Here is a 24,685-nt window from a genome sequence, read left to right on the forward strand (position 1 = left end):
ATTACTACATGACATATAATATTTTAAATATATTTGCCTGTTCATTGTCAGTCTCCTGTGCTAGAATGTACGACAGTAGGGACTTTTGTTTCTCTTGGTCACTCACTGCTGTATCTCCAGCACTTAGAATAGTTCCTGGAACTAGATGGATTCATTATGTATTTGTTGAATAGATGCACAAACGAAGGGAGAATATATGAACAAATAAGCAAAATCCCTTTTGCCTAAGGAATCTGGTCAACTTGGGGTGGGGAAGAGCAGAAGTAGGTAGAAGTTGAATCCCTGCTATGTGAAAGGGGCTTCACTGGCTTCATCTTAGATGTCCAGCACAGTCCTTGGAGTATTAGCAGACACTCAATAATATTAATTTTAATTACTGATTGTTGTTCTTATCTCATGAACTCATCTTAACAAAGCAGTGAGCGTGCTACCATTTTCTGGTTTTGCAAATTCAAAAACATCCAACAACACGCCCATGTTACAGAGTTAGGAAGTGGCAGTGCCAAATCCACCCAGGTGTGGCAGGCACCAGAGCCCAAACCCAGAGGTGGGAAAGAGAACACTGAAATGTTCATTGTCCATTTCCTTGAAGCTCGCTTCATGCACTCATTACTTCGTCTTGCTTCCTGAGGGGCTAAATTGTGATCTTCTGTTGAATAAAATTGAATGAATTTTTATTATATGTCATAAAATAATAGGCTCTTTCCTCCAAATTTGGGTTTTTATTCTTGTTTCTAACTTGTTTGACCTGACAGTGATAACTTTAAAGTCAACAAGGTAAAAAAATGGACTTTATTAAAGTTACCAAAAAAATTCAGTTTAATAAAGCCCTCTAAAAACTGCAGGTCCACACCATAATAAATCAACCTGCGCTTGAAAGTGCAAACTGTATATACTGGCACCTGATTCAGCTAAGATAAAAACAACAAGTCCTTCAGTGATAAACTGTCCTCTCCATATTATCCAATGGAAATATTCATATTGTCCAATACCTACAAGCAATTAGAAGGACTGAGTTTAACTTTCAAATTAAAAGGCCATTAAGATGGAGCACAGTCCCCCAATCTGTCTCTGAAAAATATTCACAGAACTTTCTTGGTCTTAAAGCTTGGGAGGAATATAGGACATTTTCAGATTCCTTTCGTCACAGAGCAATTCAGCCAGCTATTGGAACTGTATGTAGACTAAAAGAAACTGTGGGATAAAATAAAATGAGAAACTATGCAGGATCTCTTAAAAGTTATTTAACAATTATACATCATCAGTCAAGGAGAGCTAAACTTTGAGCTAATCTGCTCCCTACCTCCACCCCAGACCACAAAACCAGGCCTAAGAAAAGAGGTATTGAACATCGGACAGGATACCTGCATCCCAAATCTCTGTCTCCCTCACTGCTACCAAAACTGGGAAAGATGTGTATTTAAAAAGAGGTTTAAGTATAAGTCCATTCATCTCTCATCAAGTGTGTAGTGTGTTCATTATCTCCCTTACCATGGTGGGGTTTTGCTTTTCAGTCTATTAGTTACCTACAGGATGCAAGTATGAATTCTATAAGGCCTGAGGGGAGATTCTGATAAGTTCCATATAATAAAGCAGATATTAGATGTCTACCAAGACCTGGCAATACAATTTAAAATGTCAAAATAAGCAAGACAAAAAAGAAGAATTTACATATGTATTTGTACTTATATATTTTAGATTTGTTTTTATGAATATATTATGGTTTAATATTTAGAAGGAGACTGAATTAGTAAGCATATTGAAATGGGATTTGCAGAATTAAGGCATTAAAGCAGACCAGTTTTTGAAATGTATAACTTTGCACACGCATAAAAATGAGTGTCTACCCACTGACCTCTTATTAAAAAGGAATTCTCAAACGAGTATTTAAAATTTATTAACACACCCACTAATTCCTATAGAGACCACAGGAAGAGAGAGAGAGATAGAACATTTTTATTTCTTTCCTTTATGCTGTGTCTACATAATGCTCCTAAATTCTCATGAAATTCATTGAGTTCTAACACAGATCTCAAAATCCAAACTTCAGCTTTATCTTTCGGGTGGCCTCATTTTGCCCTTCAACTTTCTTAATAATTGTCATTCCATCCACTACTCCTATAGTTCTGCACCTAATTTTGTGAATAGATAAAAGGGAAGCATTTAGTGGTCTCTGCCCCAAATTCTTTGGCCTGTTTCTGGCTCTCAGCTTTTATTGCCAAAGGCATGAAGATCAAAAGATGCTCTTTGCTGAAGTGTTTACTGCCTTGTAACATACCCTCTCACAACAAAGGAGTTCTTTATTTACATCTAACATGAAATAGTAAGTTTCAAAGTAAAAGGCCTGCATCAGACAGATGCAAGTGATAGAATTTTCTTGCCCCACACTCAAGAAAATTCACATAATTAACATTAACATCTAAATGTCCTCCAGAGCAAAAAATACCTCTTAGGGAGGGGGTGCAGCTCTGGCTTTCTTATGGATTTCCTTGGCTTCACCCATACCTTCAATCTTCCCCAACAGGGTGGTGACATGGGCTCATTTCACTAGCACAGAAACGACTCGCGACTGCCCTGGAAACATGAACCATTATTTACACTGGAAAGAATGACTGGGAGCAGCTGTGCCCAGCAGCAGACAGCACTAGAGGCAGAAAATGGGGTTGTGTCTCCAATCTGTTATTATTGTCATAACTAATGGAGAGGAATAAAATGGATTACCAGTGCTAAATCAAACTGGGAGGTTTCTGATGCTGCTGCAGGACATTGGCTTCTCACAGTTTATGATATCATCAGGCTTCTTGATGAATTTACAGTCTGGTAATCCTGCCTTGGCATTAGTTTTCCACATGCAAATCCCTGGAATATAAGTCAAATCAGCAAATGAACAGGACTAGGGAACTCCATTGGGTCAAGTTTATTTCAACCTCAGGGAAAGCTAAGACTGGTTGTCTTCCTATTCCTAACCACATTTTTTTAAGCCAATTAAAAGACTTGTCTGAATGACATCTTTTCCCATGCTTGCATATTCATCGATGCTTATTATGTCTCTGCAATATTATTCTGTTCCTGTCAGAACCAGGTCCCTTCTCATTAATAACATTTGCACTGATTCACTTACTGCTTAGTTGGACTGTATTATCTATATTTTACCATTTTACCCATTTGTCCACTATAGTCCTTGTTGGTGTGCTAGTTATATGCCTAATTCACAGTTTCCATCTAGTCTACATACACCTAGGCCAGAACTAGGTCTACATAATTAAACTTGTACAAGACCTACCAAAAGATTATACAGGTGGCTTTTTAGGATGACCTAAATTCAGTGACCCCAGTGTGATTATTCATCCATTCATTCATGCTAGTGTAAAAAAGGCAACAGTGTTGCTCATCATCCAGATATGCGAAGGGTTGAATCTCAACCCACTGCGCCCTGAGGGAAATTCAGGCTGGAGAAAAACAGATTGAGGCATTCTGTGCTATGGTAAAAGGCCCTTAGATAGTTAAGATGCATATCTCAGGAGGCATTTCAATGACCCAAGATTCTTGCATCTTCCCATAGAAAAGTACACAGAAAAGTATTAAAATCATTAACTTCAGATATCTGTTCTTTGTGATTAGCAGTAATCTGTCTCCTCCCCTACTTTTTGGGAGGAGTTCCTTAGAGCTATCTGAGAGGCTGTTTCCCAGGCTACCGTCCTCAGGAAGAACCTGAATAAAACTTAAACTCACAACTTTCATGTTGTATGTTTTTCTTTCAGTGGACACTAGGAAGCTACTCTACCCTCTTGTACGGGAATGATGCTGCAGAGAGAGGGCTGCTCTCAGCAGCTGGAGAGTTACTGGGTGCCCTAGACCCTACCCCAGACCTTTCAATGATTCCACAGGTAAGGTCCTGATGAAGGCACCTAGCCCAAAGCTACAGCCTACTCAGGTTCCTGTCCCCACACGCTGGTACTAACTTAGATCAAGGAGTGGCCACAAGATAGATACTGATGGGGGAAGTGGCAATTTTGGAAGTGAGTCTCAGAGAGATCAGGGGATGATAACATATTTTCATCTGCATCTTCTGTGAGACCTGGTTCCTGACCCCCAGACCTGTATTTCTACCTGGATTCTAAAGACATCTCGTACTCAACATACAGAAAAAGAGGATTCCTTACAAAGTGACTTCTTTTCTTGCATGGTGATCTTAGTTGCTGATTTCAGCAACCCACACTCTCTTAGACACCAAAATCTGCCAATTCTTGCCATTAAATATCTTGTGAATACACCCTTCCTCTTCAGTCACATAGCTAGGACCATTGCCAAGCCCTATTCCTTCACATGGATAATTGCAGCCGCTTCCTAACTCATCTTCCTGCCTCTAGTCTTCCCCCCCTTTAATTGCATCCTTACATTTATCTACAGTTGACCCTTGAACAACATGGGGGTTAGGGGAACCGACCCTCCCCATAGTCAAAAATTTGCATTTAACTGATAGTCGACCCTTCATATTTGCATTTCCTCCATGTCCACATTTCTACGACTGTGGATTCAACCAACTGCAGATCATGTAGTGCTGTAGCATTTACTACTGGAAAAAAAAATCCATGAATAAGTGGACTGGTGAAGTTCAAACCGTGTTGTTCAAGGGTCACCTGTATAATTTGTTCATGGCATTTTGCTGCTTAAAATCTTTCCAATGGTTGGCTACAACATGGAGGATAATGTTTTAAGTTCTTCAAAATGGTAAAAAGTCCTTCAAGACCCACCCCAGTTTCTGGCTTAACCTCTATCACTCTCTCTCACAAACTCTACCTCTCCCACTATCCTGACTGATGTCTCATATACAGAATGTCCTGTCATTTCCTGAATGAACTGTGTTCATTGCTCTTTCTCAAACTCTAGTGACCCTATACATAAAATGTCTAGAATTCCCTTCCTCGCTTGTCTACTAGTAAACTCCTGCAAGAAAACCAGGGACACATTAGGTTTCAGTTAGGCAAGGAGATAGAGAAAGTATTCTGCCATTAAGAAGCCTGAGAGTGAAGGAGAACACAATAGAAAGGGTGGGGAAGCACAGAGCATGCTGGTATGAGACCTTGTGAATGACCAGAAAACCATGTTTGTTTCCTTTACGGCAGGGCACTTATCTCAGTTTATTATACACCTGAGAGGACTTCAGTCTCATATATCTCACACACTGTTAAGGCTTAAAGGGCAGTGGGGGAACAGTGGGCATTCCCTACTCAGAGATAGACTGCAAGCTCTGGGGCTAGACTGCCAAGGTCCGAAACTGGACTCTACTACTTACTAGATGACCTTGGGCAAGTTACTTATTATTCCTGTGGTTCTGCTAAATGTGTTTAGCTGCTAAATGGTAATCTACTTCAGAAGGTGGCTGTGAGAATGAATGAATTAATACATATACAGTATGAGGTTGAACAGTATGAAATTACCATTTTTATAGGTCAAAATGCTCAAATATCAGCAAGTGCATATGGTTCAACCAAACATTTAAAACAATGCCTAATGAATAGTACATACCCAAAAAGTGTTATTGTTTCTTCTCATAGATGCTTCTAAACCATTCGTTGAGGTTTATATCACCCAATGGTCTTTTCTCATTGATGTCCTCTTACTAATCTCCAGGTTCCTTTAAAACAAGACTAGGCCACTTGGGTACAATTTTTAACACAACCCTTGTCCTATCACCATCCTGGATGACTTCAGTATCCATCTTGTCAACCTATCCAACTCTTCACCTTCTTCACCTCCAGGGTCACCCACATCAAGGTCATACCCTGGAATAAATCATCAAGTGGTGCTGCTTCCCATCCCATATCCAAAGATGATGACAATCTCCAATATTTCCAGTCCTCTCCTGCCTGTGCTTTAACTATCTCTCTTCTTTAGTCCCAGGAGAACCATAGTTTCTTGACCCCTCTCCTGGCCTCACTGCTTTACCCAGCTGGTATACCATGGCTCATATCACCCTAACACTCTCCCACCAATAGCTTCAACTACATTGGACCTCTGTCCTTTTGCTTCACTTGTTTAACAAAACCTCAATACAGGATCAATTCAAAAATATACTTTCTATATTTCATGACCCAGCTGTTTAAACACAGTTGGAGAAAAATCAGCTTTCAGACTGATGCCACTATAAATCTGCAGCCCTCAATCTCTGCTCAATCTCTCACTCTTCCTTGCTTAGCTTGCCTTTATTTTACTCAGCAACATTTCAAAACTGTCATTATGCTCAAGACTCCAACCAAAGCCACATCTCTCTCAGCAGATGACCTCATCTTCTACTTCAATGAGACAATTACACATACATTATCTCAGCAGCCTCCCCTTCCTAGCTATCTCTGGACAAATTCTTACACTCTTTCTTCCTGTTCAGAAGATGATGCATCCCTACTCTGGTTCAAGGCTCTGCTCTCCACATATGGCCCCAATCTTCTTTCATCTCTCTGAGGATCTTGTTCTATCAATTATCCCCCCTTTTCCCTAAATATTCAACCTCTCACTGCCTATTTGCTTTTTCCCCTAAGCCCAGAAGCCAACTTAACTTTGGGCTTAATACGTTAATATTTTCCTCTTCTTGAACCTGGGTTGTCCTCTAGGAACTGTCCCCTTCCTTCTCTTCTAATCCAAGGGATTTGAAAGAGAGGTCTGTGCTCAGTATCTCAACTTTCTGACCCTTCCCATTTACCTTACAGCAAACCACAATCTGACTTCTGCCCTGGCCATTGCACTGAAAACTTCTTTCATGAGCCCACCAACCAACTCCATAATGCCATCCCGATGGACAAGGATCAAACCTCTGTTTTCTCTGCTTTTTCTTTCCAGTCTCCCTCATGGGTTCCTCTTCTTTTGTTTGCCCTTGAATGTTTGTATTCCTCAAGGCTTCTCCAGTGGTACTCTGCTCATTCTACGTACTCTACTTGTACAATTTCATTAGCTCTTGATTTATATCACTGATAAGGGGTGACTTCAAATCTGTATTTCTAGTCCAGATTCTCTTCCAATGCCTGTCACATTTATTTACTTGGATAGCCCACAGGGGCTTAAACCTAATGTATCATTCATTCAGTTTTTTAAAAAATATTTATTGATGACCCACACTTCATACTAGTATTCAGTAGTAAATAAGACAGCAAGGTAGGCCCTTTATCTTTAGCCTTGTTTCTCATTACCACCTCCAATTAACCTTTAGACCATAATAATACCAAATTTTCTGCAGTAGTCTGCCATTGTCTACTGAAAGAAGACTAAACACTGGGGGCCTTTGGACATGCCAATCTTCCAGCCTAGAATTCCCTTTCCATGTTCTTTTCAACTTTAAGACTTTAAGAGAAGTCTTGCCCCCCAAGGAGCTTTCTCTAAATTCCCAAACTGGGCTAAGTGCCTTTGATCACTGCATTGGCTACGATGTGCTAAAACTATGTATTTGCACATGTCTTCCCCACTGGCTCTCCAGGGCAGGAATTATGTCTCTCCAATGAACATGACTGGCACATAGGTGATAAATGTTTGGGATTACTCAGCTAAATGTAATCTTTTCCCTCTTCAAACACCTGAAATACTGTGATGCTTTTCTAACTCCCCCCAGTATGGCTGCATATATCTACTTGTAAATCTCATTCCCCTCTCCTTGTTAATGCCCGTTTAACTTTCTCAAGCATGCTGTGCCTCTTTCATTCTCTACACTTCTCAAAATCATGAAATGGGCACTCAAGAAACAATGGTTGAATTGAGCTGAAATGAACAGAGAAAATACTCCCATATTATCATCTTCTATCTCTGGAACCCGTTAGTGGCATTGTGTAGTCCAGGGCTAAGATTTCCCAGGTGTCTTTCTGCCACAACCAAGGTCCAAGAGTGTTATCAAACATGTTTTGACTGCTCTTCAAGCTCTGGATAAGTTCCAAGAGACCATTCTGATCGCATATATGGAATCTCCCATCCATGTAAATGGACTCACCGTATTTTCTCAATTCACAAAAGAAGGAGGAAAGATGGAACTTTTAGTGGAATAGAAATTCATTTGACCACTGGATCACTATGTACCGTATGTCATCCTGCAATGCATTAAATTCATACTCTTATGACTTAAGTTCATTTCTAAAAAATGAATACCTACATTTATTTCTCACAAGAAGCTTCATTCTCAATATATAAAAAATGATTTGAGCTCTCTGTGAAAGGAATGATGTAAACACAAGATATTATTACCAACATTCTCCTTTAGATAACCTCATGAGGTAAGTATTAATGTCAGAGGGAATATTATTTTACAGGTGGATAAGTCAGCTGACTTGCTCAGAGTCAAAGGTAGTGGTAACAGCCAAGAACATACTCCAAGAGTCCTGTGCTTATTTTCATTGCCAGACCTAATCCAAGCTTTTCAGTAAGTGTTTCTAATGGTGTGAAGACAGTCTAAGAACTTTCTCCTTTCTTTTTTGGACTGTTTTTGCCCCATCCCTCTTTCTGTCTTATCAATGTTTCCTTCTCAAAAGGGAACCAAAAGAGAATGCAATGGTCACCTAGCAGCCATCCAATCCCCCACCTGTGCAGTATTTGGTGTAGTACAGAGGGTCTGTCAGGCATACTCCATTTAACTTCTTATCCAGGGCTCCCAATCAAGGCAGCTCTCAGAGCTCTGCCAGCTTCAGTTAGTTCAGTTCTAGTAAATCGTTTTGTTGTCCAAGTACGGCATGCTCCACTGAATTCATTCTTCAGTTACCTCTCATACAGGTGGCCTGTATAACTTAATAGAGATCCCACTCTCCAAATAGTTTTTCGAATCTGACACACTACATTTATTAGGACAATTCTGACTAAGTCTCCAAACTATTTTGATGGGCCCTGCAGAATAGCAATCATTTATGGAGAAGTAGAAATCTGCTACACTGAATTATATCTAGTTCCATGCTCTAAAACTTTACATAGCCAAAAAAGTCACTGTTATCTGGAAGGATGCAGGCCTTAGGCTGAGAAAGAGAAAGAATAAGCGAAAAAAATAAAGAAGATGAGGGGAACAAGACTTTTCTTGGTAATAAACAGCAACAAAAACAACAAAAACTGATAACTTGTTTCCAATATTTAAGGAGAGGGGCAGAAATTTGTTAAAGTGCTATAGCTGATCAATGACATGTTTAGATTCTGGGAGAAGGGCATATACATCATTTATTTATAAATTATTAAGGACTGATTGTATACTATGCACTGGGGATACACAGATAAATAGAAATGTAAACTATCACAATTCACTGAGATAATAGCTTTAATTGCCATCAGGCACATGTGTACGCAATGGAAACTGAGAGGAAGGAACCTGAAATGTCATTATGCCTTCGTTTTGTTTTTTTTAACCTCAGTCCAGGTAGGCAGCACAGTCTAAGATGAAGATATGTAACCTAGAGATGACAGATTTGATTTCACTTGGATAAATACCAACCACATCCCTCCTGCCCACTGGTTGGCACATAATCATAACATCCACTGATGTGCTGGTAAATGGTTAACAACTGGCTCTCTGGGGAGAAAAGTCCTGATCTGTTGCATTTGCTGATTTCCATGGTGCAAATATTCCCATGATGGCTGATTTCAAGCTACCAACATGATACCACTGAATACGGAGCTGGGAAGAGAACAGGCATAAATAACCTTGAGAGCACAATGTAGTAAAATAATTAGGAAATGATGAGTTTTGAGCACTTGTTATCCCTCTTTTCAAGAACTTGTCTATTTACTTGCAATTAAAATAATTTAATTTTTAATAATGACTGCATTTAACAAACAGCTCACGTAGTTCTTAAAAATTTAATAGTCATGAGCCAGTAAGGACCAGCTGCAACATACCACTGGACTCACACCCTTGGCATGGCAGGGGGCAGGGGTAATGGTCCAGATCCATGTTTATTAAAAAGCTGTGCCTCGCTTCACTCCCTGCTGTCCTCTCCCTGTCCTACCCCAGACGAAGATAAGAAACCACTATTCCAGGTTCACTGTGCCCCTCTCTTTGCCCTCTTCTCTGCCTCCAATAACCTTCAATAATTTACACCACTCTCCACCAGGAGGACAGACCTTGCATCCCAGTGCTGAAGTCTAACAGACTGGGTTTGCTGATCTCTATTAACTTTATAAACATTCGGCAAACGAGGCTGTTATTATTACTGCTATTCAATGCCCTTCCCTCTATATTTACAGTTTGATTCAAGGTGCTACCATATTTAAGTGGCATTTTCAAGCTTTAAAGTACTCTTAGTATCAGCAGATTTTCAGTCAAGGTGGGATGGGAGGTGCAGAAAGGAAGGGCCACTGGTGGGGGAGCCTACTTCACTCCAAGAGATCTGCCCAGAGTTAACCACTTCAACTCCCAGCCCCTTTCAAGCTCCTAAGCCCAGCCTCTGCAGCCTGCTTACATGCCCTCTCAGTCTACTTCTGAGCTAAGCAATAATTTCTCTAAGGACATATTTACCTATAAATTGTGAAAATTTTATTCAGCTGTTTTAAGAGATATTGTGACGAGGTTAACTCTATAAATAGCCCATTTCTCTGTTAAAATACAAAGGTATCCAGAAAATACCTGAGAGAAACTCAGAGCTACAAATTTATTACTTATCTCAATTCTAAAGGTCTGGAAAATCAGTCATGACCTTCAAAGAACATGGTGTTACATCCACAGAACACACACGATGCTGGAAGGAACATGTGCCACGCACCTGCCTGAGCAATACAGATAAATGCAACAGCCTGCACTGATAAAAACGTATTCCAACCTTGATAAAAAAAATTATAAAGTGCCCTCATATTTGAAGAACACAAGAAAGAAGGTCATGAACTACTTAGTCTCAAAAGAAAAATAACTGACTAATGCATTTGTTGTTTCACAATTTAAGCTTATATCCTGTATCTCACGGTGGGGACTAAGCAATGTATTTGGCTAGTAGGATTTAAATTTCTTCAGAAAACATATTCTCTGGGGCCAATGTAACCTTCTGAGGTATTTACCAGAAAAACTGGGCCCAAGTGATCTAATGTTAACTTAGGGAAGTGGTTTCCAACTGTTGCTAGAAACTCAGTGGATGAGAAGTGGATGATCCCCTGGGCAGCCTGGCAGTGCGGGGGCCAAGGGAGACTCCTCAGGGACTCCTCGCTTCAGCTGCCCTCCAAAGGCCTCCGTTGTTTACCCTAATGTCCTAAATAAACATCACCATTTTCTCTGTGAGCCATATTGGGAAATACAGGCTGGGAAGCACTAGCTTAGGGAACATCAACTTCCTACGGGTGCCTGACACAAACAAAGGTCACTGCAAGAACTTGACTCATTCAGCTGCGTCAGCCTGATAGGGTGCAAAGAGCAGAAGTGGGAATAAAACTGGGGTTGTGGTTCAGGCTTCCTCACTACCTAGCCCTGAACCCTCAGCAGATCACTTTACCTGTCAGGACCTTGACTGCTTCAGCTGTTACATAAGCTGCTTGGCCTAGATCCCTATGTGAGCACCATAAGCCTCATACTGGGCTAGGTGCTGTACATTGGCCCTAATCTCAAGGAAACTGTAATCCAGCTAGAGATAAGATCACTAATAAAGAAAAATAGTAACGAGTAAATACAAAATCTAACTGAATTGTAATGAGTTTGGAGGCCTAAGAATTATCATTGCGTATAATATCTCAATGGCACTTCCTACTGGGTATATAAATCTATAGAGTAAATTTGCATCACAGACTAGTCTATGACCTCTGATTTTATTTAGTCATGCAACAGTCATGTTCAAATATTCAAACATGTGCTCCAAGATTATAAAGTCATGTGAACTTAAAAGTTCAGCTTCACCTTGGCTGTACCTAGGAGCTCTGGTCTGGCGTATTTAACATTTTCATTATGACACACTATAAGTTATTAACAAACTGATATATGTTCAGATAAAACTGACCAAGGCAAGGATGAGTGCTAAGAGTCCTCTTGAAACAAAATTTAAACATCCTGCTCATTCATCATTCTTTACTATTTTTCCAGTCCTTTCATGCAGTCGCACCCACCTCACTTCTTCTTGGACCCACAGAGACCCTAATCCCTTTACTCCTCCACTAGATCCTTATGCGTCAGCCCACTTCTACTTTCACTTCTTTTCCTATCCAACATAGGCTCAATGGATCATCACTTCAACCTCTCTCTTACTTATCTTCATCCCTCCTGTCCCCAGGAAGCACTTGTCTGCACATAGTCAACACCAGATCAATCAATTTAACAAAAAATCACATGTTTGAAAACTGGGGCAACTGTACATTTATGGTTACCAGCGTTGCCTGGTCTGGCAGTTCTGTTTCCTTAGAATTAAGGGTATTTCAAACCTTCTTTGGTTTACTATTACCCTAATTATCCTACCCTCCCTAGGCAGGCTAAATCCTCTTTGAAAGTGGCAGGAGGCAGGAAGATCAATTGAGGTTGCAGGCAGCCGTAACTGCTAGTAAAACGCAGGCCAACCCCTGAAAGCCATCAGGAAAGCGGTCTCCTCCATATAATAATGCCTGTGGGTAAGGTATGAAATGTGGAGTTATGAATACTTGCTTTATTTATTCTGGTCATGATCTCACCAGTGAGTGTGTGGCTGTGACCATCAACAGCGGGCAGGAGCCATTTCTAAAGATGTTTTTAATTTTGCAGGCTCAGTGCACTTCCTTTATCTAGAACTTAAATCTTTCCCCAGATGTTCTTAGGGCCTGGGATCAAATCCTAGCTCTGCCACTTAGCTTCCTAACCTCTGGTTAAGTTACTTAAACTCTCTGTATCTAGGGATAATACCTACCTCATAGAGTTAATGTGGGCATTAAATTTGTTAGTATTAACAAGGCCAAGCCCACAGTGCTATAGAAGTGCTTGCTATTGTTGTTGTCCTATGTATAAAAGTCACCCAAATTTTCTCACAGTCATAAGAATGTTAAAACTGTATTATCAGACTTCCGTGGTGGCACAGTGGTTAAGAATCCGCCTGCCAATGCAGCGGACATGGGTTTGATCCCTGGTCTGGGAAGATCCCACATGCCGTGGAGCAACTAAGCCCGTGCACCACAACTACTGAGCCTGTGTGCCACAACTACTGAAGCCCGTGCGCTCTAGGGCCCGCATGCCACAACTACCGAGCCCGCGTGCTGTAACTGCTGAAGCCCACGTGCCTAGAGCCTGTGTTCCGCAACAGAGAAGACACGGCAATGAGAAGCCCACGCACCACAATGAAGAGCAGCCCCCGCTCGCCGCAACTAGAGAAAGCCCGCACAGCGAAGAAGACCCAACGCAGCCCAAAAAAACACAAAACTGTATTATCTCTTTCTTCTTCTTTTTTCTCCAAATATACTGATAGAGAAATGGTCCTGCTACTGAAGAGCCATATCTAATCCTAATGACTGACTACATTCTTTCTCTAACAACAAAACATAACATGCGAAATATTTCCAAACCTATATGACCTCATACAGAACCTGTTATGTTTCCCATAGTTATTGTGTAACCAAGAGAACAATAAATATTCTTCCTAATCAGGACTATCCATCATTCCCTTCTCTCCTATACTGTCTGACCCATCCCCCCACCCTACCAGCTGTCAGCCCTGCTTTCTGCTCCAGCACTTCTGCATCTTTATCCCTACTCACCACCTCCCCATTTAATGCCTTACCTGGACGGAACCACCCTCACTTCCTTGAACTCCCCATGCACTCTCTCTCACCTTCAGCCATTCCAACAAGCTGGTTCTTCTACCTGGAACACCCTCTTCACAGCATTCATCCTGCTCCCTTGAGTAACTCATAGTACTCTTTTAGACTTTAATTACATGGTGCTTCTCCAGAAAACTTTCCTTGACAACCTCAATATCCAATCACCAAGGCTGGATTTGGTGCCCCTCCTATAGCCCTATCACTTTATTATAAATTAGACCAGAAGTTCCCTGAGGGCAGGGATCACAGCCTACTTTATCCTCACTGCTTCCCTAGTTTCTAACTGTGTCTAACATATACATAGTTTGTACTCTACAAATGGACAAATGAACTGTAACGTAATAGTTTCACAGACCTAGGGATGCCTAAAAAGGGGATAGGGCAAGATCACTGTCACTGTCTTCAAACATCTACAAATATCACGGAAGGAGAAGAACGTTTCTTTTACATAGCTTCAGAAAGAGATATCCAGGGACTTCCTCGGTGGTCCAGTGGTTAAGAATCTGCCTTCCAATGCAGGGGACTTGGGTTTGATTCCTGGTAGGGAAACTAAGACCCCACATACCATGGGGCAACTAAGCCTGCGCGCCACAGCTACTGAGCCCGCGTGCTCTGGAGCCTGCGTGCCACAACTAGAGAAAAGCCCGCACACTGCAACAAAGAGCCCATGCGTCGCAGCTAAGACCCGACACAGCCAAAAATAATATAAATAAATAAAAATAAATAAATATTTTTTTAAAAAAAGAAGAAGAAGAAAGCGACATCCAGACCAACAGTGTAGGCTCTGGGGAGCCACATTTCAAATCAATACAACAAAGAACTTTCTAAAATGTAGAGCATGAGATACTTTGGTCAGTATTCAGTTGCATATAGCTGGACAGGTTTATACAGGAGCTGGCAAATGAACTGGGTGATACCTAGTCTCCTTGCAAGGTTGAGAATCTGACTCATAAAATTCTACTTTGGGCACCTGGGCATGCATGTGTAGGATAAGAGTCATCCTGAATACATAAAAGAGGAGATCAAAGGTTATATATTAACGCCACCATTAGGCCTGCCACACCATGGAGTACTGGGCAAAGGAATAGTCAGAGAAGTTTAAAAAAAACAAACAAAGTAATCCAACCCAAACACAGCATTCCAACACAGGGGACAAGACTGGCAAGGGGCAAAGCCAGGTCCCCTGGGGCATTCTCCACACTACCTCTGTCATCCTGGAGGAGGCAACTTAACTTTACAACTTTCAAGAAACTTCCCATTAGAAGTGGTTTCAACTTTAGATTTATTGCATTTTCCAAGGTTACATCATTTGGGCTGTGCATAATCCAGAGGGACTCAAGGGGCTACACTGTAAACTGTTACAATAGATATTAACGAATATTGTGCCTGATAAAACCTGCAGTCTGCACGCACGCACACACGCACCCACACAAAAAGGGACTTTTCACCTTATATGGTTACTTCAAAAAATCAACTCCTTTTACGTTCCACTTTGTTGGCCGGCCAAACACGCAGAGTACATCTACTTTAAAAACACCAATTAAATATATTAACAACACAAAAAAATATAAACCGTGGTTCAGAGCCAAGGGCACATAAATTGACATGGATTCAGACAGTAAGTAAATATAAAATGAGTAACAGAAACTACTACATCATCCAAAAGGAAGCAGGAACAATAGCCCTTAAATGCAGAAGTGATCCTCCCCACCCCCCATCCCAGGAATCCAACTCTCCCACTCCAGAGGGCAAGGTAATGATTAGGAGGCAGGCAAAATGATTGAAAGAGGAAGGGATAGAGGGAGGGGCCCACGAATGATTTGGGCAAGACCTGCAGGAGATGGGGAGAAAAGGGGAGGCAATCTCATTTCACACTGTAACCTCGGACAGCCCCACAGGCTTTTTTATTCCTTACCAGAAACGCTGCATCCCAAGGGCTCAAAACCTCGAAGCAGGTGTGGAAAGAGGGTGGGCTGGGAGTTACAGTCTTTGGATTGACATTACTATTATTATTATCATCTAGTTCCTGTAATCACTTAACTTTCCTAATCCTTAGTTTCCTCATCTTTAAAATGGGGATCCTAAAACCTACAATACATCCTTGATAGGAATAGCTAAAACCAGGTATGCAAAAGTGACGAATCTAGCTAGAAAAACACAGAATTCCTCAATGATTCTGTTTGTTCAAAGAGAAAAGAACTACCTTCCTCTCTGGTACCTGGCAGGTTGAGCCAGCACTATTTTTCCAAAAATGAACTCAGCCCAGGTCACGGTGAAGCTCATCAGTATAATACTGAGAGGCATGATGCTATACACACTGCAGACAATTAATGTATGAAGGAAGGAGGGAGCCAGGAAAAGATGAAAGGTGAAAGAAAGAACTAGGCATAATCCCAACATTTCTTTCTGCAAAAGGAATAGACATGCACCCTTAAGGCCATTCCCCTGTACTTCCTGGGGGTGGTCTGAGTCTTATTCCTACCACAACGAATGAGCTTGAGGTCTCAGCCAGAGAACCATGCTCATAATCCTACTGTTGGGTAATTCTAAAAGAAATTATATTAACACAATTCTTTCCTTTAATTGTTCTCTACACAATTATCCCATACCCTCTGGGAGCTAATTTGATAGCTCACTGGAGACTCACTATTACTCTATCTTTGGAGTCTGTTAGAAATAAAGTGTCTTTATTAAATCTAATTTTGTTTCTTCCATCTCTAAAGCCTCTTTATGGGCTGTAGCATTTTGATCTATGGATTACTAAATTCAATTTATCAGTCTGGAAAAGAAATTTTACAAGTGGGAAACCAAGGCCCAGGAAAGTGCAGAGAATTGATACAACCCCTATAATGAATAGGACTGCCTGAACATTTATACAATATATTTTTTAAAAATTATGATCATATCCTAATATGTTTTCTAATTCTAAAAGATTTATGATATATCATTTTTTAAAAGCACTATTTCTCTCTCTTTTTTTATTGAAGTATAGCTGATTTACAATGTTGTGTTAGTTTCAGGTGTACAGCAGTGGTATACACACATACATACATACATATCTATATCTATATATCTATATTCTTTTTCAGAATCTTTTCCATTGTAGGTTTTTATGAGATATTGAGTATAGTTCCCTGTGAATAACATATTTCAGTAATTTATCTGATGGAAAAAAATGAAGGATCAAATGTTTATTAAGGCACGACAATTTGCTATACTATTACTCATAAGATCTCAGTAATGCAGACTTCATTATCCCCATCTTACAGATAAAAAAGACTTGCTTGGGTACATCTCATGACTTCCCACGGCCTAAGCATAAAGTAACAACTCCTTAAGATGCTAGGTGAGTCCCACCCAGTATGGCTCTCTCTCAAGTTCATTCTGACATCTTCCCCCGTCCCTCCTCAGCCTCTTCTGCTTCCCTTCTCCGTATCACAAGCCTCTCCATAACCTCTAGCCCCTGATCTGCTCCCCAGTTCCCTGAACAAGCTCTGCTGGTTCCTGCCTCTATGCCTCACTCTGTCCCCAGCTATCTTCTTCCACTGTATAGACACTGAGATTCAAATGAAGCTTCACTTCAAGTATTTTCTGAAATGCTATCTCAGTCTACTAATTGTAGATGCCCCACGACAACTTCCCTTAGGGACCCCTCCTACCCTTCTGTGGCACATACAGCGTGGCACAGTTCTTACTGGAAAACGTCTCCATTCTCTGTTAACTTCTATGAAAGGTAGGATGGAGTCCTTCGGAGGCACTCTTCTGCTGGGTCTCAGTAACACATGCTTCTTTATGTTCAGTGTGACAAGCCCTAATTCTATATATTCATGACTGCCCAAGTGGGGGCAGTGAAAACACACTCAAGATAGTGATTATTTTCCCCTTTTGTTATTATTCCCAAATTCAAATTAAATCTTCTTCATTCTATTTCAAACAAACAAACAAACAAAAAAACGCCAAACTCACAGAGTATAGAGGCAAATGAGAAAGAAGGGGCAGATAACTCAGTTTTGTAAAAGGAAGAGGGAGAGTGACAGGCAGGCTGATTACTGTAGCTTCACTTTCAGGCCAAGGACTGAATAGGTTTGCAGAGGTTCATGGATGGCCCCAGAGGCGGTGTGTGTGTGTGTGTGTGTGTGTGTGTGTGTGTGTGTGTGTGTGTGTGTGTGTGTGTGTGTGTGTGTGTGTGTGTGTGTGTGTGTGTGTGTGTGTGTGTGTGTGTGTGTGTAATTCCAACTATATGGTATGAAAAAGTGATTAAAAGCACTGCTTTGTTCCTTAAAAGACTTCTGATGATACTACAGCACAGAAACATAATGAGGATTTTGTATACATATGTAACTATATAAATTTTGTGTTGGTATTTCAAAAAAATGTCATAACTATTTGTGAAAAACCAGTACATTCTGGCTCCAAGTCTTGGCTGGGTTGGCCTTTCTTCAACTAGATTCTTTTAGTTAGTGCTTACAATGTGTGGAAATCGGAACTTTTAAGAATAGACTACCATGCATACAATGCATGTGGTTCATTCACTACTTTTACTACTTTCCATACTTTCTCACTGGCTTGGACTTTTCCTTGTATCAACATCTTACTGCCAAATAAGAATACCCTGATGAATATTTTCAAGTCACTCCTCTGCTTTATACATCTTTTACTGTATATCACCTAAAAAACAAACTTACATATATAAACACAAGTATTTTTATTCTTATAGAGGGGAGTATGTTAAGGGGAGAGGGGTGAGTGGAAAATGACACCAAGATTTCTAGCCTGGAAAGCTGGGAAAAAGGTAGCATAATTAAATCCAGCTAGAAGCTTGGGCTGGAACATGAAGACTAAGAGGAGGTTCCTGGATCTGGAAATTAGGAAGCCACTGGTGAGGACAGAAGCTGCATGACAAGTAGGGGGATGGGAAGTTAAGAGACTAACAGAATGAGGTCACACAAGGTGAAGACGGGAGGTAAACTGGCAGTTAGCTGTGGGAGCAGTGAAAGCAAAGATATTAGAAAAAAGGACAATTGGATGTTATGAAGTTATAGAAAGATTATCAGCAGTGAGAAAAAATAATAGGTACACAAGGGAAAGGAGGTACCTGAGGGGGCAGGATTCCAGAGGCGATGCCTGTGATTCAAAGCTCAGATGAGGGAAAAGACTTGAAAACCAAGAGGCATATTCTTTTAAGACAGGAAGAGAAGAAAATGTGTAAAGAAGGGGAGAGGCTTTGGGAGCAGAGGAACAGGGCAAGAGCGGTGAGGGAATGAGCAGAAGGGAGCCAGTGAGAAGAGTGGAAAAGATGTGGATACATGGTTTAGGAATGAGACAGATTCTAGCAGCAAGGAACGAATGGGCCTATTATTGATAGTTAGGGCCTATTGAAGCTGGAAGCTTAAAAACATGTTCTTTAAATCAGTCAGTCAGTCAGTCAGTCAATGAACATTTACTGAGCAACTCTGAAGGTCCAGGCACTGTGCAGCCCTAGCCAAGAAGAACTCCAGGGTCCAGTCAGGAAGTCAGGCAAGTAAACAAACCATAACACAATGTGGCAAGTTTTATGTTAGAGGTCTAGGTAGGATACATGGGAGAAGGGAGAAGGTGCATTTAATCCAGGGGTGTAGTTTTCTGGAGGGGGAGCTGCAAATTATTAAAATAGTCCTATCTGTAAACTGTGAGAATGAAGAATGGGCCATTGGGAACTCCATCTCATTACCCTCCTGGATATACTAATGAGGAAGGTATATAACCATACCCCATGTGAAATCAAGTAATTCCACACATCAGCACTGAGGGATCTTGAACATCAATGCTTGAGGATGTAATTTTCATGATCACCAATAAGTTAGACAGGCAAGACTGACGGAGTTCCTCAGGATTATAATCAAAACAAAAACTTTCACAGACCTTCCCAAACAACAGAGTGTCTGGCTATGGCTGAATATCTTGTTAGAGTTCTCAAGGTTTGCTGGGAAATATTCTAGGGAACTGGCTTCCTGAGTCAACTCGGGCTACTAAATTCCAGTTTAATAATTACTCGTATTCTATTATCCCCTGGAGCCAAGCACGAAACAAATATTTTCTTAAATGCCTTTGCTAAGAAAATCAATTATCTAGGTTTTGTTTCCATCTTAAAATGCTATAGGTATCTTATCTTTCCATGAGAAACAAATACTCCAAAGTCCTCACTGTTTATACTCCTTGTCATTTACAACTCTGAAAATCAGTCTTGCACTCAGCTTTGCTAATGGGCTCTGTTCCATCTTCTGTGGGAGCATACCACATCTTTACTGTGGAAAGGACTTGAGGTCTGACTTAAGATTTCTTAATAGAAAAAACAGCCCTCCATTGCTAGAATGGTACAGTTAGAGAACTGGAAGGCACCTCAAAGCCACTTGTGTAATCGCTTAGGTGATGAAGGACAAATTACCCAGCGCTTGATCTAACTTTTTGTTTTAAATGAGAGAAGACACCCTTTCATTTACCATTAATATAATACAATCTTTGTAATAGTGAAATAGATAGTGGAATAGTAGGCTTTTTCTACTCAAAGTGATTCTGCCTTTGCCGTGCTAAACTAATTATAGTTAACATTCATTGAGGGCTTATTATGTGCTAGGCACTATGCTAAGCACTTTACAAGAATTATCTCATTTTGTCCTTACAATAATCCTAAGAGATTGGTGCCATTATTTTTCTTATTTTACAATGAGGAAGTTAAGGCTTAGAGAAGCTGAGAGTTAGAGTTCCTGTTCTGATTTTGCCCTTTACTGATGTGTGACCATCACTAGGTCACCTAACCTCACGTCTGTGAGTAAACTGGGAATAATTACGATACCTACCTCACAGGGTAGATGGGAGGATTACATGAGATACTGACCCAAAGCACATCTGCCATGAATCCATTTTTCCTTCTTGGAAGTACTCTGCGGGTACTAGAAAGAACCAGGGCTGTGGAATCAGAAGATCTGGGCTCAAAGCCCAGTTCTGCTTCTTGTTAAGTTATGTGATATTGGGCATGCACTTCACTCCTCTGAGCCTCAGTTTCCTCACTTATGAAATATGAAGACCAATACCTCATGAAGTTACTGAAGGATTAAGTGAGATGATCCCTCATAAAGAGCTTACTTAGCTTAAGGCTGCTACAAACTGAGATGCCATCTCCTTTTTCTCTTTGAGGGTCACATAGTAACTCTCTTAAGAGTATAACAAAACTAAGGAATGCGACTTCTAAGAAGACGGCAGGGGAGGTTTAAGAGACCTACTATGTGGGAAAGGATGCACTGGTCAACCAAAGAGCAGGTCATGGAAGGTGTGCCTTGTTGCCCTCTTATTCCAGCATGAGCAGATTATTTGGGCATCAAGGAGGAGACAGGAGTCCCCATAAAAGGGTATAACTGAACAAGCTGGCTACTTGCTTACGTGGACTGCTTAAGGCAGTTCTCTATCAACATCAATGGAATTCCTAGGAAGGCTCTCACTGTGATTTCACATCTACGAAAAACACATTCCAATAGAAATGATGAGTAAGAAGTGTTTCAAAGATATTTATAGCATCTTCCAATGAGCAGGACAATTGGGACAGTCCTTATAAAGACATGAATAAAGTCACCTTAGAAAAGACTGGTTGGATTTGATTTACTATTTTGAAATGTAGCAATTTTGGACCCTACTCAAAGGTAACATGGTCCACTGTGCCATGAAACAGACACAGATCAACTGCCACCTTTCTGGGACACAATTTTCTTTTCTTTTCTTTTTTTAAAAAACTTTTTATTTTATTTTATGTTTTTGAATTTTATATTATTCATTTTTTTATACAGCAGGTTCCTATTAGTTTTCCATTTTATACATATTAGTGTATATATGTCAACCCCAATCTCCCAATTCATCCCACCACCACCCATCCCCCTGCCACTTTCCCTCCTTGGTGTCCATACGTTTGTTCTCTACATCTGTGTCTCTTTTTCTGCCCTGCAAACCGGTTCATCTGTACCATTTTTCTAGGTTCCACATATATGCGTTAATATACGATATTCGTTTTTCTCTTTCTGACTTACTTCACTCTGTATGACAGTCTCTAGATCCACCCACCTCACTACAAATAACTCAATTTCGTTTCTTTTTATGGTTGAGTAATATTCCATTGTATATATGTACCACTTCTTCTTTATCCATTCGTCTGTCGATGGGCATTTAGGGTGCTTCCATGCCCTGGCTATTGTAAACAGTGCTGCAATGAACACTGGGGTGCAAGTGTCTTTTTGAATTATGGTTTTCTCTGGGTATATGCCCAGTAGTGGGACTGCTGGGTCACATGGTAGTTCTATTTTTAGTTTTTTAAGGAACCTCCATACTGTTCTCCATAGTGGTTGTATCAATTTACATTCTCACCAACAGTACAAGAGGGTTCCCTTTTCTCCACACCCTCCCCAGCATTTCTTGTTTGTAGATTTTCTGATGATGCCCATTCTAACTGGTGTGAGGTGATACCTCATTGTAGTTTTGATTTGTGTTTCTCTAATAATTAGTGATGTTGAGCATCTTTTCATGTGCTTCTTGGCCATCTGTATGTCTTCTTTGGAGAAATGTCTATTTAGGTCTTCTGCCCATTTTTGGATTGGGTTGTTTGTTTTTTTAATACTGAGCTGCATGAGCTGTTTATATATTTTGGAGATTAATCCTTTGTCCGTTGATTCGTTTGTAAATATTTTCTCCCATTCTGAGGGTTGTCTTTTCGTCTTGTTTGTAGTTCCCTTTGCTGTGCAAAAGCTTTTAAGTTTTATTAGGTCCCATTTGTTTATTTTTGTTTTTATTTCCATTACTCTAGGAGGTGGATCAAAAAAGATCTTGCTGTGATTTATGTCAAAAAATGTTCTTCCTATGTTTTCCTCCAAGAGTTTTATAGTGTCTGGTCTTACATTTAGGTCTCTAATCCATTTTGAGTTTATTTTTGTGTATGGTGTTAGGGAATGTTCTAATTTCATTCTTTTACATGTAGCTGTCCAGTTTTCCCAGCACCACTTATTGAAGACACTGTCTCTTCTCCATTGTATATCCTTGCCACCTTTGTCATAGATTAGTTGACCATAGGTGCGTGGGTTTATCTCTGGGCTTTCTATCCTGTTCCATTGATCTATAGTTCTGTTTTTGTGCCAGTACCATACTGTCTTGATTACTGAAGCTTTGTAGTATAGTCTGAAGTCAGGGAGTCTGATTCCTTCAGCTCCATTTTTTTTCCCTCAAGACCGCTTTGGCTATTCGGGGTCTTCTGTGTCTCCATACAAATTTAAACATTTTTTGTTCTAGTTCTGTAAAAAATGCCACTGGTAATTTGATAGGGATTGCACTGAATCTGTAGATTGTTTTGGGTAGTACAGTCATTTCCACAATATTGATTCTTCTAAGAACATGGTATATATTTCCATCTGTTTATATCATCTTTGACTTCTTTCATCAGTGTCTTATACTTTTCTGCATACAGGTCTTTCACATCCTTAGGTAGGTTTATTCCTAGGTATTCTGTTCTATTTGTTGCAATGGTAAATGGGAGTGTTTCCTTAATTTCTCTTTCAGATTTTTCATCATTAGTGTACAGGAATGCAAGAGATTTCTGTGCATTAATTTTGTATCCTGCAACTTTACCAAATTCATTGATTAGCTCTAGTAGTTTTCTGGTGGCATCTTTAGGATACTCTATGTATAGTATCATGTCATCTGCAAACAGGGACAGTTTTACTTCTTTTCCAATTTGAATTCCTTTTATTTCTTTTTCTTCTCTGACTGCCGTAGCTAGGACTTCCAAAACTATGTTGAATAATAGTGGTGAGAGTGGACATCGTTGTCCTGTTCCTGATCTTAGAGGAAATGCTTTCAGTTTTTCACCATTGAGAATGATGTTTGCTGTGGGTTTGTCATATATGGCCTTTATTATGTTGAGGTAGGTTCCCTCTATGCCCACTTTCTGGAGAGATTTTATCATAAATGGGTGTTGAATTTTGTCAAAAGGTTTTTCTGCATCTATTGAGATGATCATATGGTTTTTATTCCTCAATTTATTAATATGGTGTATCAGACTGATTGATTTGCATGTATTGAAGAATCCTTGCATCCCTGGGATAAATCCCACTTGATCATGGTGTATGATTATTTTAATGTGTTGTTGGATTCTGTTTGCTCGTATTTTGTTGAGGATTTTTGCATCTATATTCATGAGTGATATTGGTCTGTAATTTTCTTTTTTTGTAGTATCTTTGTCTGGTTTTGGTATCAGGGTGATGGTGGCCTCATAGAATGAGTTTGGGAGTGTTCCTTCCTCTGCAATTTTTTGGAAGAGTTTGAGAAGGATGGGTGTTAGCTCTTCTGTAAATGTTTGACAGAATTCGCCTGTGAAGCCATCTGGTCCTGGACTTTTGTTTGTTGGAAGATTTTTAATCACAGTTTCAATTTCATTACTTGTGATTGGTCTGTTTATATTTTCTCTTTCTTCCTGGTTCAGTCTTGGAAGGTTATACCTTTCTAAGAATTTGTCCATTTCTTCCAGGTTGTCCATTTTATTGGCATAGAGTTGCATGTAGTAGTCTCTTAGGATGCTTTGTATTTCCGCCATGTCTGTTGTAACTTCTCCTTTTTCATTTCTAATTTTATTGATTTGAGTGAGTCCTCTCCCTCTTTTTCTTGATGAGTCTGGCTAATGGCTTATCAATTTTGGTTATCTTCTCAAAGAACCAGCTTTTAGTTTTATTGATCTTTGCTATTGTTTTCTTTGTTTCTATTTCATTTATTTCTGCTCTGATCTTTATGATTTCTTTCCTTCTGCTAACTTTGGGTTTTGTTTGTTCTTCTTTCTCTAGTTCCTTTAGGTTTAAGGTTAGATTGTTTATTTGAGATTTTTCTTGTTTCTTGAGGCAGGCTTGTATTGCTATAAACTTCCCTCTTAAAACTGCTTTTGCTGCACCCCATATGTTTTGGATCGTCGTGTTTT

At 40.1% G+C, this 24,685-nt stretch overlaps 2 protein-coding genes across 7 annotated transcripts in view; one reads left to right on the plus strand and one right to left on the minus strand.

The window, feature by feature from the left end:
* Positions 1–24,685, minus strand: part of CMSS1 (cms1 ribosomal small subunit homolog) — a 392,970-nt gene that overhangs the window by 216,768 nt on the left and 151,517 nt on the right. The window lies entirely within an intron of this gene.
* FILIP1L (filamin A interacting protein 1 like) overlaps positions 1–24,685 on the plus strand; it is a 303,845-nt gene that overhangs the window by 135,085 nt on the left and 144,075 nt on the right. For 4 of the 6 annotated variants that reach the window (XM_036849939.1, XM_036849944.1, XM_036849943.1 and 1 more), the window contains exon 2: positions 3,762–3,887. The exons of the other annotated variants lie outside the window; for them this stretch is intronic. The gene's annotated coding sequence lies outside the window, so the exon portion shown is untranslated. The remainder of the gene's footprint in view (positions 1–3,761; positions 3,888–24,685) is intronic. 6 annotated transcript variants of the gene reach the window in all.

This window comes from Balaenoptera musculus, chromosome 4, assembly GCF_009873245.2.
Source record: "Balaenoptera musculus isolate JJ_BM4_2016_0621 chromosome 4, mBalMus1.pri.v3, whole genome shotgun sequence".
Lineage (NCBI taxonomy): Eukaryota > Metazoa > Chordata > Mammalia > Artiodactyla > Balaenopteridae > Balaenoptera > Balaenoptera musculus.